The following is an 11,426-nucleotide window of genomic DNA, read 5'->3' on the forward strand; positions in this document are numbered from 1 at the left end:
AAAAGCCACGAAATTAATTTATTTATTACATAATACTTGCTTATTTGGAGTGAACATGACAATGACGAGTAAATAAATATTAACACGACTCCCGTTCGATAAGTTTTTTAGCCTGGACATTTCCGCATTTAGCTGAAAACGGGCTTATAGCCTACTATTATATTTAGCCTGCCCAACTAGTTACTTTGACCAACAGTATTTCAAGCAGCCTATAGTTCACATACATGACGAAATACGACATTAGAGTTATATATTGTCATTTTTATATAGAGGGGGAAACATTATAGGCTACGCGATGTAATTAATATATATTTGATTGATTGTGCCAAATAATCGCCTTTTCCCCTCCACCCCTCTTTACATAACTCGCTTATTTTTTGCTCATTTTAAAAAATTCAAAATACCATGTAAACTACGGAATTCTGGCTTGTGTAGGCCTATGCCCTCTCTACGAAACATATCAAGTTGAAATGTCGGGCAGCTTGCAGATTAACCATTTTCAGAAAAGTCCGTAGCCTACATTTAGGCAATAATTAATGTGCTATTGTGCTATTCTCGGCCAATTTTCTACCGATTGTTCTAATTCCAAATGGCCTATATAATCCGTGAAGTGTACATTTTCATTGGGTGTATAATAATGTATTCATAAGAGAGGGAAGAAAATAAAAATAAAAGTGAGTGCGTGTAGGCAACAATGACGTCTCCAGCTGAAGAGGTGTGAACGAGTGGTGCGGGGGTGGGGGGATAAAGGGGGAGAGCGGTCGAATGGGCCGATATAGTCAGACTGAGTAAGAGATATATGCCTAAAATCATATTTAGAAAAAGTTTCAAATGGGGAAAAAAACAGAGATGATTTCAATCGAATATTTAGACAAAGTCATGAAAGGGGAACTTTCTCTGGACTCCATGGGCTGAGAAAATAAACATTGAAATCTCAAATTCGGTCAGAACGGCTGCTCAGACTTCCTAGTGTTAACAGGAGCCCTCGTACAAGGTTTCTTTGACTATGCATCCACCTCTTGGTACCACAGCACCTCAAAGGCCCTTAAAACAAGGCTCCAGACCTCCCAAAACAAACTGGTCAGGCTCCTACTTGGCCTCACCCCCCGAACCCACCTCACCCCTGCCCACTTTGACAGGCTGGGATGGCTTAGGGTCGTCGACAGAGTACAGCATCTTGCAATGGGTCTGGTCCACAAGATTCGATACACCACCAAGATACCCATGTACCTGTCTAAATACTTCCTTAATGTAAACGAAGTCCACACCCACAACACCAGAGGGAGTGCAACAAACCATGTACAACCCAGATTCGGCACAAACAAGGGACTAAATTATTTTCGCTCCTATGCCACCAAAATGTGGAACGCCCTACCAACAGTCATTAAGACATGTGAATCCCTTGACTCCTTCAAAACCGCTCTCAAAGGGCACCTACGGATGGCTGCAATTCGAAACTGGCCTCTGTAAAATCTGAATCCCCCCCACCCCCCACCCCATTTCCCTCACTGTATATTGTATATTTTCCCAGTGCTTGTATATTTTCCCTTTTTTGCTTCCCATATGATGAATTCCTGTTCTGTTCTTTAGCTACATAGAAATGTCTATTTGTATGTCTCTAAATGGTTGTATGTCTTTAAATGTTTTGATGAATTGAACAATGTGGACCCTGTTGTAAACAAGTGTAATGCTTAATTGGGTCGTCCACTCACAGTTGACAGTCTTTGTATTGAGTTTGTGCTTAAAATGTACTGTAAATTCTACAAACTGTTAATAAATATTTCAATCAATCAATCAAACCAACCACACTTGTAACATGTGAGTTTAGCTTGTGTTATAACATGATGATTGTTGTCTATACTATTTCAGATACCTTACGCATGGGGATTCTTTTGCCACCATTGCTTACAATTTCCGTGTAGGCAAATCCACTGTGATCAAGATTGTGTCTAACGTTGCTGAAGCCATCTGGGAGTGTTTGGTACCAGAGTTGATGCCTGTGCCGACGAAGGACGAGTGGAAAGCTAGCAGAAGTGGAACTTAACTCACTGTGTGGGTGCACTGGATGGCAAACATGTTGTCATACAGGCACCCAGACATTCGGGGGCCCGTTTCTACAACTACAAAGGCCAGTATTCCATCGTCCTTCTGGCTGTTGTAGATGCCAATTACCTGTTCCGCATGGTCGATGTGGGAGGTTATGGCGGTTCCAACGACAGCGGCATCCTCTGGGCATCAGCGTTTGGTGAAGCTTTAAGGGACGGAACACTGAACCTCCCTGAGGATGAACCACTCCCAAACGCTGAGGACCTGGGACCGGTCCCATTATGTTTTCGTGGCAGATGAAGCCTTTCCTCTGCGGCGGGACATGATGCGGCCAGTCCCTGGAAGGTACCTCCAGACCAACTCCCAGAGCATTTTCAACTATCGTCTGTCCCGTGCACGGATGATGGTGGAGATGACCTTTGGTGTGATGGCTTCACAATTCCGCGTCTTGCACACGGTGATCCAGCTGAATCCTCAGAATGCAGAGAAGGTTGTGAGAGCCATCACTGTCCTGCACAACCTCCTCAGATGGCACCTTCAGTCATCTGCTTCCGACGTGGCAGAGGACACTCCCGATTCCCTCCGCCCAATGGTGATTGTTGAGAATGATCCAGGTGAAGTTGCTCGGGCTGTGAGAAGGACCTTTGTTGAGTTCTTTAACTCACCAGCCGGTGCTGTGTCGTGGCAGGACGACCATGTTTAATCCTCACCTACCCATTACCCTAATTTAATGTTCCTTCTCCATTTAATTTTTCTTCTCCTCGGGTCGCCACCTTGTAGTGGTGGAGAAGCTTGTGAGTTCCAATGAACCTGAGAGCTATGCCGTCTGGAGCTTTGCTCCTGGTAGGGTCACCCATGGCGGAAAGCTCAAGGGGGAGGTTCCAGACTAAGTGCGATCCAACTAAGGCAAATTAAAGCTGCAGCATACTTCAGCAGTGATGCAAATAGCATCCTGCATCCTTAGACTCACTAAAATGAGAAAGGACCCAAACCTGTCAGCCTCCGCGGGTCCTGGGATGCAATACTGTACTCGGTACTGTACTCTAATGTTGTTGAAGTAGGACTCCATAACATGTCTTTGGGACCCATTTAAAAGACCACCCCTGGGTCCTGGATCCTCCTGACCCACATCTGTTAAGGACAGTGTCTCCCCACATTACACAAATGCACAGACTTGTCCTCCATGAAGGGAATCTAGCCACCATGACATCCCTCATTTATTTTCAAGTCTTCCCTCATACTTCATATTGGATATGTGTATGCAGATGTGGATCAAAACACTAGGCAAACACTATTTTGAAGATCATCGAAGAATGTCATATACAGTCTTATCAAGACACTGGTGGAGAGACTGTAAAGGGCAAATGTTGAAGCAATTAGCATTCCCTCAAGTTTTTCCCCCTTCCCGGTAATTTTGTCACTTTTACATTTCCTGATACTGGAGTCACTCTGCTGTCACCCAGGGGGAGGCTGTAGACGAGCACTTGATACCAGCAGTCCTGGGGTCCTCACTTTATTTCTGCCACAGCCATATTTGTCTGTTTATAGAGAGGGCTCTATACTAGGGCTGTCAATCGATAAACATATTTAATCTGATTAATCACAAATTAACCGCATATTTTTATCTGTTCTAATTCTACCATAAACAGATCTTTATCAATGATATCTGTGGCGATATTAGGCCCGATAACTCTATCACGATGTTCGATATATTGCAATATTGCAAAAACGTTAAGAAAGAAGAAGACAAACAAAAATTTGGAATTATGTATTTATTCCAAAATCGTACAAAATATTTTGCGTCACAAACTGGCCAATAAGTACATGAATCTTGCCTCCTCCAAACAGTAAATCACTGACCGCAACCTGTCCACAACTTGTCTGTCCACAATGTAATTGACAGGCAACAAAATAAGATGGACACATTGAAATGCTAAGCATAACGTGAAATGAACCTGGACCAATTTCATGAACGATATATCACGATATCTGTAACGGTGTATTGATTGAGGAAGTATTGCGATATATTGGCACACCTGTATTATCAACATGGGGGTAGGGAGGCAAATGCTTTGCTTAATTGCTTGCTGTTTATTATTGGAACAATGACAAATACTGTCTAGAATCTTCAAGTAACATGGGAAAAAAAATAAAAATGTTCCATTCCAATAGGACCACAATTAAAACAAGGACTTTTGTATTATCCTTTTAGCTACATTTCTGTCTATTAACAATAGGCTGATTATACTGTTAAGATCTGATCATGGAAATCCACAACAAATACCAGCCAAACATAACTCAGCAAGCCAAATTACATCATGTTGATGTTATGATGATGATGATTATGATATTTTAGTCATTTCCAGGACGTCTTCACCAGTTGAAATAATATAGCTTATTCTGGGCTAGATCTGACTAGTTTCATCTGGCCTCTATCAGACTCTTTCTGATTAATCCAGAGATGTCTGTGGGCAGAATTTATGTTGGTTGAAAACCGGTTGATCTATTCTGGGCCAGATGGACTTGGTTTGACTTAATCTGGCCCCAATCGAGACGTCACTAATTTGTCCAGGTCCTGACCGTGCTTGCTGGGAAGGAGCATGCTGACAGACATGGAGAGCTGTCCTAAACTATATGTAGGCTATAGCTCAAATAAATAATTATGTGATTAAAATAATTAATCTAGATTAACATAACCATGAGTTATGTAGCGCTATATTGGATCACTCCAATATATGATAGTTCCGTCCGCAGGCGGAGCGTCGAGCGGACTTACCGATGATCCCGTGCTAAAGACACGGGAAAATGACGTGTGAGTGAGGCACCGCCTCCCGAGGGTACTTTGCCCGCACACGTCATTTCCCCTTCCTCTTTCCTTTCCTCGGCGACGTCGGTTGGTAAGGACTACAGTTAAGTATTTACTGTAAGAAGGTATAACTCCCTTTGAGCAGCCAGCTGGCTCCTCTCTGAGTTGCCTTCTTTGTATCAGTGTGTTGAAGGTAAAGCTAAAAACACCACCGTGCTACGGTGGCACGAGACGGTCGCTCGTGCCGCGGCGTCAGGAGGTTGCCCTTGTTGACTAGCTGTCTTTCGTTGTACTGTACTGTCTGTCTGTTTTGCCGGTCCCTCCCGGCTCTTACTTTCGGGAACGGACGCCTTCCCTATAGACGGCTGCGGAGCGTGTCTCGCTAGCCCGCTGGGCAGCTATAGTGACTCGTCTCCCAGGGGAAGAAGGAGACGCCGCGCGTTCTCTGCTCCCCCCGTCTCGTTACTGTGACTCGCTCTCCGTGAGGAGCTGTGGTGATTTAAATCCATCAGAATAGCGCGGGTATTAAATCGACCGCTCACATGACGCAGTATACCAGGCACACAGCTGAGATCGAGAGCTCAGTTGGCTGCGGTGCTAATTCACATTGCAGTTGCACAAGCACTACACAAAGTATTGTTACTTGTTTTGTCCTGTCTTGTCCCTCCGTATAAAGCCAAAGGCTAATAAACGGTGTGTGATAAGGTCTTCCACATACTATAAGCAAATGGCTTCTATCATGTGTGATAAGGCTTGTACATTTGTAAGTTTCATGAGCAACTGGTTATTTGTATTCTGTCACCCCTGTAAAAGCCCAAGGCTGAGTGGTGTGACACAGTTTCTCTATACTATACATTGCAACTAAGTGACGGTATATTATACTTAGTTACATATATTATTATGATGTTAACTTGGAAACTGTACATTTAACTCTTTGTGTGCTGTCACCCATATGAGCCGAGGGCCAATATACAGCGTGTGATACAGCCTTGTATATTTATACACTGCACAGTTGTCTCTTGTTGGTATTCTATCACCCGTATGAGCTAGGCGCCAGTATACGGTGCGTGGTATAGTTATACTGTGTTCTACACGTACATCATTACATGGGTCTGCGTATATAATATTTTCTGTGCTGTCACCAGTATGAGCCAAGGGCCAATATACTGTGTGATACAGCCTTGTATATTTATACGTTGCACAGTTGACTCCTGTTGGTATTCTATCACCCGTATGAGCCCAGGGCCCGTATACGGTGTGTGATATAGTTATACTGTATATTCTATACATTCTGCGTATATAATGTTTTCTGTGCTGTCACCGGTATGAGCCAAGGGCCAATATACTGTGTGATACAGCCTTTATATATTTATACGTTGCACAGTTGACTCTTGTTGGTATTCTATCACCCGTATGAGCCAAGGGCCAGTATACGGTGTGTGATATGGTTATACTATATATTCTATACGTACACGGGTGTCGGCGTATATAATATTTCTGTGCTGTCACCAGTATGAGCCGAGGGCCAATATACTGTGTGATACAGCTTCATGTATACATTTGTAAGTTCAATAGTAACTGTTCATCTGTATATTTATCTCTCTCTGTGCTGCCTGTCACCCATATGAGCTGAAGCTAGGCCAATATATGGTGTGTGATATAGCATATGTTGTATATTATATACGTTACAGGGTAACTGGGTATATAATATTCTCTGTCTTGTCACCCATATAAGCCACGGGCTAACATACGGTGTGATAAAGCTTTATACATTTGTAAGTTCAATAGTAACTGTTTATCTGTATATTTAAATCTTCTGTGCTGTCACCCATATGAGCTAAAGCTAGGCCAATATATGGTGTATGATATAGCATATATTGTATATTATATACGTTACACGGGTAACCGGGTATATAATGTCTTATCACCCGTATGAGCCACAGGCTAATGTACGGTGTGTGATACAGCTTTATGTGTTCCTGTGTTGCACAGCTGACAGGTGACTGTTGGGGCCGATATACGGTGTGTGGTGAAGTCTGATGTATATATGTACGTTACATTACATCAGTGACTGGGTATATTATTTATTTATTTTTGGCCTGTCGCCCGTATAAGCCAGAGGCTGATATACGGCGTGTGATACAGCCTTATATATTTATACGTTGCACAGTTAAACTGTTGTTTGTATTCTATCACCCGTATGTGCCAATGGCCAAGGTATGGTGTGTGATGCCGGTTGTTACCAGTATATTAATACACAAGTGACAGTGTATATTATACTTTCTGTCCTATCGCCTAAATAAGTGCGATAAAGCTTTATATATAATATATATGCACGGGTAGCTACATATTATATTCTGTCCTGTCGCCCGTATAAGCCAAAGGCTGATATACGACGTGTGATACAGGTTTATACAGTCTAGCTTTGGCCATAGCCTTCGCTGCTTGTTAGCTTAGAGCTGGCCACAGCCCACCGGGGATGGGCACTGTGTCTGCTTTGTTGTCTGGGTCTAGAGCATGCACACCCAGTGGTGGCAGGACTCTGGCCTGGGCCGGCCTTGGTCCAGGCATCTAGGCTGGTATCCCGGCCTGACAGCGTGTCGCGGGTTCGAGTCCGATCCCGACGATATTAGGCGTGACTTAGTAGTCCAAGTGTTGTGACTGGTAGTCCAACCTTTCCCCATGCGCTGTCGAGCCTGCGACCTGAGACGGGCTCTATTGGCTCGCTCTATGCTCCCGGCTAGAGGCCGTCGACCCACAAGGCTCCTTCCCTGGTGACAACCGCCTCCCCCATCTAGAGGGGGACAGTGCGGCACCGGGATGGCCGCTTCCCACCTGTGAGACCCCACCGGCGGTGGCAGTCTCCCTGCTGTGGGCACTCCGGCTGTCAGACGCCGTAGAGAAGTACAATGGTTGCTGGGACCTGCGACGAGTCAACAAGTCACCAGCTCCCGAAAGGCACGTTAATGTCCTTGCCGCTGTGACTCATGTCTGCCCGCCAACAGAGTCGGGAAGATTCTGTCCTTTCTCCACCAGTTCCACCTAGGGACAGATGGTGTCCGTCAGGGACTGCCAACGCCTACTGGGCCTGCTAACAGCGGCCTCATCGTTGGTCCTCTTAGGCCTCTTTCTTCTCGGCCGCTGCAGTGTTGGTTCAATGCCCACCAGCTGAGTCAGCGGCAACACAGACACTGTCGTCTCTGGTGACGAAGTCCTGTGTGCTCGCACTCACCCAGTGGCGTGCCCGCTCCTTCTTGGAGTCAGGGAGTTCGCTCAACAGGGTGACACGCAGAGTAAGGTTTGCACCGATGCCTCTCTGGTAGGTCGGGGTGCAGTGTACGGATGCATGGCAGCCAGCGGCCGCTGGGATTCGCTGTGGTCTGTCCGACACGTCGATGTCCTAGAGCTCAGAGCTGTGCGCCTAGCTCTATGGGATTTTCCTCAGTGTTTGGAAGGCTGGCATGTGTTGGTCGGGTCAGACAACACTACGGTTGTGGCCTTCAACCATCAAGGTGGATTGAGATCACGCCGTCTCCACGAGATGACGCGGGAGCTTCTAGTGTGGGCTCATGCTCACTTCACATCTCTCCGGGCTGCGTATGTTCTGGGGGTCCAGAACTCTGCAGCGGACAGGCTGTCCAGAGATGGACCGAGAGGGGGGGATTGTCTCCACCCTCAGGTCATGCAACTGCTGTGGGCCAAGGTTCGGAGCGCACAGGTGGACCTGTTTGCCTCCCAGAAGACCAATCACTGCCCCAGTTGGCTTTCACTGGCGAGTTCTCCGGGGCCTCTGGGCCTGGACGCCTTGACACACGATTGGCCGCTGATGCGGCTCTATGCCTCCCCCCATTCCTCTGATCCAACACCGGACAGAGTCGAGATGGAGGGTCATGGTTGCTTCTGATAGCCCCACGTTGACCGAGACGCCCTTGGTTCAGGGTGCTACGGTCTCTGGTCGTGGGGACACCATGGCAGTTGCTTCGCAGGTTCGGGGAGCCCTGTGGTACCCCCGCCCAATCGCCTCCAGCTATGGGCTTGGCCCCTGAGAGGCGCAGGGGGTCGGGTCTAGGTCTCCCAGAGGGAGTTCTACATACGTTGCAGAGTTCCAGGTTTGCTGGCGCCGGTTCCGCACTTGGTGCGCAACCTGTGGTGCTGACCCGGAATACTGTGATGTTCAGATTGTGCTACACTTTCTGCAGTCACTGCCGGACGAGGGCAGGGCGGCCAACACTCTAAGGGTGTATGTGGCCGCTATCTCTGCATGCCATTCTGATGGCCTTGACGGACAGCTGGGTAAGCTTCCATTACTGTCACGCTTATGAAAGGAGTAAGTCGCCTCCGCCCAGTGGAGGCTCTTCAGGTCCCCACTTGGGACCTTGGCTTGGTGCTCTCAGCACTCGGGAAACCTCCCTTCGAGCCCCTGGATACTGCCTCTCTTCAGCACCTTTCATGGAAAACTGCGTTTCTCTTGGCAGTCACCTCTGCAAAGAGGGTGGGGGAGCTCCACGCGCTCTCGACGAGCGCAGAGTGTCTCCAGATGGGTCCTGGTAAAGCGAGTGTTACTTTGCGACCCAATTCCTCCTTTCTGCCGAAGGTTCTGTCCGTGGGACATGTGAATCGGCCTCTTCACCCGTCTGCCTATGTCCCTCCCTTGAGTGGGGAGGGCTCGGGGGTCGTCCTCTGCCCGGTGAGGGCTTTGGACGCTTGCGTTGTGCGAACGAAGGCGGTCAGACTGACTGATCAGCTCTTCGTATGCTCTGGTGATAGTCTTGGGCCAAAGGCTTTCGAAGCAAAGACTCTCACATTGGCTTGTTGATACCATTGCTTGTGCTTACCGCTTGGCCGGGCAGGCTCTGCCGCCCGCGGTGGTGGCACACTCGGTTCGGGGCATGGCTACTTCTTGGGCGCAGCTTAAGGGGTCCCCCTTTCGGACATCTGTGCCTCAGCCAGCTGGACGTTGCCTAGTACCTTCACCAGGTTCTACCGTGTCAATGTGGTCCCCGAGAACCGGTTGGAACAAGCCGTTTTAAGGGTTGCCTCTGCTCCTTCGGAGACAGGAGGCTCTCTGTGATTGAGCTGGGGCTGGCCGCTTCCACGGGGAGGGCCTGGCTCTTGTTCTCATTGATAGGTCTCCGACTGATCTGGTAGTGTACTATCATATATTGGAGTGATCCAATATAGCGCTACATAACGAAGGTTACGTAGGTAACCATGGTTATGTGAGCGATTGGATCACTCCAATTATAGTCGCGGAGATCTTTCGCGCCTCGGAAAGGGTACGAGGAAGGGGAAATGACGTGTGCGGGCAAAGTACCCTCGGGAGGCGGTGCCTCACTCACACGTCATTTTCCCGTGTCTTTAGCACGGGATCATCGGTAAGTCCGCTCGACGCTCCGCCTGCGGACGGAACTATCATATATTGGAGTGATCCAATCGCTCACATAACCATGGTTACCTACGTAACCTTCGTTAATGGCGATTAATCAAGTTAACTTTGACAGCCCTAGTACATTGATGACCGTGCACCGGTCTAAATCCCTTTAACTGACAGTGAGTAGTGTCACCTTGGGAGGCTCCACACTATTCATCCTACTGTAGTTCCACAGCCCACTGAGCAATCATCCTCACCTCACCCCCCAGAAGGAATCGTCTGAGCGACAGGCATTTGCCCTCCCCACCTGGCTTCCCTCATGCAAGTCAATGTTCTGTTCAAGACTACAATCATACAGCACCATTCTAATCCTCCGAACCCTTCAAAGGGCTGTCCATTAAAAACTGACCAATGCAACACATTTGGATTCCCATGACTGCGGTGGGTTTGGCTATTTACTCCCACTGTAACAATTATTCTGCTGTCATCTTCTTAGTCATGTCACAGTGTGAATTTATCTACCTTAAAGTACCAACGACACCATGGAAATGGTTTGAACTATGGAAAAGCTACCCTGGGGAAAATGTTGTTTAGAAACCGATAAGCTACAAAGAATAAATAGTTCAAAGTTTGTTACAAATGCTCTCACATCACCTTGATGGTTTGTCAGGTTATCATACTTACCTGCCAAGTTAGTACTACAACTGACATCATCAATTCTATATTACTTGGATCTCCATATATGGAGCTGACTAACCTCGACATTACTGACTGTTCATCACCTGAATCTCCATATATGGAGCGAAACCAACACATCCATCATCAGCTGGATCTACATACATAGAGAAGACGACACCTCTCACATCAACAGGATGACTAAACCAGTTCAGCAGAATAGTATAAAAGGAGCAGACCTCCCCAGATTTCAACCAACGCACTTAAGACACAGGATACAGGACAAAGACCTCTTCAAGACTACATTCAAGACCTTTGACCTTCAGTAGACGATCACGATCAAGCACACCTCAACCCATACGAGCCAAGGTACTGACCATATACGACTCCTACAGTCCAAGGTACCTTTAACTAGCTTCCTTAGACCATCTTTCCAATGACGTGGCTCAAGATCTAATCGGACACCATGCACTGTGGCAGGTCCTACCCATATGGAAAAAAAGTAGATGAAACATATATGTTGTCCTG

This window comes from Protomyctophum parallelum (assembly GCF_964188405.1).
Source record: "Protomyctophum parallelum genome assembly, chromosome: 18".
NCBI lineage: Eukaryota > Metazoa > Chordata > Actinopteri > Myctophiformes > Myctophidae > Protomyctophum > Protomyctophum parallelum.